The 3,053-nt window shown below is 47.9% G+C and overlaps 1 long non-coding RNA gene across 1 annotated transcript in view; it reads right to left on the reverse strand.

The window, feature by feature from the left end:
* Positions 1-2,141: 2,141 nt before the first annotated feature.
* LOC105516328 overlaps positions 2,142-3,053 on the reverse strand; it is a 4,082-nt gene continuing 3,170 nt past the window's right edge. The window contains exons 2-3 of the long non-coding RNA XR_001002470.1: positions 2,510-2,673; positions 2,142-2,412 (exon numbers count right to left, since the gene is read on the reverse strand). This is a non-coding gene — a long non-coding RNA (uncharacterized LOC105516328). The remainder of the gene's footprint in view (positions 2,413-2,509; positions 2,674-3,053) is intronic.

Genomic DNA, 3,053 nt, shown 5'->3' on the forward strand with positions numbered 1-3,053 from the left:
AAAAAAAAAAAAAAAATGAAAAGATATAGGACAGGACAGGCACAGTGGTTCACACCTGTAATCCCAGCACTTTGGGAGGCTGAGAGGGGAGGATCACTGGAGCCCAGGAGCTGGAAACCAACCTGGGTAAGATGGCAAGATCCTGTTGGTCCAAAAAGTAATAAATAATTAGCCGGGCATGGTGGCATGAGCCTGTGGTCCCAGCCACTTGGGGGGCTGAAGCAGGAGAATCCCTTGAGCCCAGAAGTTCGAGGCTGCAGTGAGCTATGACCGTGCCATTACACTCGATTGGATGACAGAACAAGACTTTGTCTCTCAAAAAATATACACACACACATATATATATACATAGACACGTATACAAACACACATACACACACACCAGTTCCAGTACCCATCCTCACCCCCAGTTCCCACTTGTCCTTTGTAGTCAGTCCCTCTCTCCATTCTAGTCCCTGGCAAATACCCATCTGTTTCTTGTTACTATTGTTTTGCCTTTTCCGGAATAGAATCCTCCAAAAAGTAGCCTTGAGTCTGGCTTCTCTCACTTAGCATAATGCATCTGAGATCCGGCCTTGCTGCTGTGTGTATCTGTAGCTCGTTCCTTTTTATTGCTGTATAGTATTTCATTTTATGAACGTACCACTTTGTGTTTATACATTTACCAGTTGAAGCCAGTTTTTGGTGGTTATGAATAAGACCAGTGTAAATATTTACATCCAGATTTTTGCACTTTTTTAAAATTTAGAGATAGGGTCTTGCTCTGTTGCCCAGGCTGGAGTTCAGTGGCATGATCACAGCTACCTAGGGGACTGAGGTGGGTGGATCACCTGAGCCTGGGATATTGAGGCTGCAGTGAGCCGTGTTCACACCACTGCACTCCAGCCTGGGTGACAGAGCAAGGCCCTGTCTCAAAAAAAAAAAGAAAAGAAAAGAAAAGAGGGCCGGGAACAGTGGCTCAAGCCTGTAATCCCAGCACTTTTGGGAGGCCGAGACAGGCGGATCATGAGGTCAGGAGATCGAGACCATCCTGGCTAACATGGTGAAATCCCGTCTCTACTAAAAAATACAGAAACCGAGCCGGGCGAGGTGGCGGGTGCCTGTAGTCCCAGCTACTCGCGAGGCTGAGGCAGAAGAATGGCGTGAACCTGGGAGGCAGAGCTTGCAATGAGCTGAGATCCGGCCACTGCGCTCCAGCGTGGGTGACAGAGCAAGGCCCTGTCTCAAAAAAAAAAAGAAAAGAAAAGAGGGCTGGGCACAGTGGCTCAAGCCTGTAATCCCAGCACTTTTGGGAGGCCGAGACAGGCGGATCATGAGGTCAGGAGATCGAGACCATCCTGGCTAACACGGTGAAACCCCGTCTCTACTAAAAAATACAAAAAATAAAAAATAAAACTAGCTGGGCGTGGTGGCGGGCGCCTGTAGTCGCAGCTATTCGGGAGACTGAGGCAGGAGAATGGCGTGAACCTGGGAGGTGGAGCTTGCAATGAGCTGAGATCCGGCCACTGCACTCCAGCCTGGACGACAGAGCGAGACAACATCTCAAAAAAACAAAAAGAACAAAAAAAAAAGAAAAGAAAAGAGAAGGAAAAAGAGGCTGGGTGTGGTGACTCACACCTATAATCCCAGCACTTTGGGAGGCTGAGATGGGTGGATTGCTTGAGGTCAGGAGTTCGAGACCAGCCTGGCCAACATGGCGAAACCTCATCTCTACCAAAAATATAAAAATTAGCTGGGGGTGGTGCAGCGTGCCTGTAATCCCACGTTCTCGGGAGGCTGAGTGAGGCAGGAGAATCGCTTGAACCAGGGAGGAGGAGGTTGCAGTGAGCCCAGACCGCACCACTGCACTCCAGCCTGGCGACAGAGGGAGATTCCATCTCAAAAAAAATAAAAATAAAAATAACAACAAAGAAAAAAAGAGAGTTCTTTTTATGTTCTGGCTACAAGTCTTTTGTCAGATATATGTTTTGCAAAGATCATCTGGCAATCTGTCTGCTTGTTTTTTCAATCTCTTATCAGTGTCTTTAGCAAAAAGCTTTGCCTAACCCAAAGTCACAAAGATTTTCTCCTGTTTTCCCCTAGGAGCCTTAGTTTTATGTTTTTCATTTTGGTCTATGATCTATTTTGAATGAATTTTGTGATAAGGTGCAAGGTATAGGTTCATTATTTTTGCACACAGATGTCCAGTTATTCTAGCATCATTTGTTGGATGTTTGCAGTTATTATTAACACTGTCCATATTCTCAAGGCTCCCGGGCTCAGGGTCAGCGACCGTACCTCTGGCCCCAACTGTGCAGTTCAGTCGCCTGCCCCATATGCCCCTCAAACCTAACAGCTGGGGCCTGTTGCAGTTCTTTGCTTGCAGAAGACTTTGTTTCTGGTCTCTTTACCTCTTCTCTCTCTTCCTGAAATCTGCATAAAACAAACCATGAAAGGGCAGGGTGGCCCCGTGGTCTGGCAACGTCCCTTTGAAAATAAACAAGTGCAGAAACTGAAAGGCAGCAGCTACCTCTGGGGACTACTCGAGAAAGAGTTCAGGGCCGGTGCATCCGCTGCGCGTGGCTGTCTTGCCCCGGCCGGGCGGCAGGTCGGATGTGGCAAAACCAAACAGGATCCCAATTGCTTCAGATGTCACCTCTGGCCAGAGACCCCCAATGCCTCTGCAGCAAGCACCTAATTGTATGTATGGGGTGCAGGCAGAAGAGTTTCATGGCTGAACAGCCCTCAACAGTTTGTACAGCCTTCCTCAAAGGTCCAGATCTAACTAGTTCCCATACAACCCTGGGAGGTGGGCAGGTCAGGGACAGTTACCGTTATCTTACACATAAGAAAACTGAGGCACAGAAGGGTGAAGAAATAGATGGGTGTGGGTTTGGAATTTTTTTTTTTTGAGGCAGAATCTCATTTCATCACCCAGGCTGGAGTGCAGTGACGCAATCTCGGCTCACTGCAACCTCCGTCTCCCAGGTTCAAGTGATTCTCCTGCCTCAGCCTCCTGAGTAGCTGGGATTATAAATGCGCACCACCATGCCTGGCCATAACTTTTTTTTTTT

The sequence above is a fragment of the Colobus angolensis genome, unplaced genomic scaffold, assembly GCF_000951035.1.
Source record: "Colobus angolensis palliatus isolate OR3802 unplaced genomic scaffold, Cang.pa_1.0 Scaffold28, whole genome shotgun sequence".
Lineage (NCBI taxonomy): Eukaryota > Metazoa > Chordata > Mammalia > Primates > Cercopithecidae > Colobus > Colobus angolensis.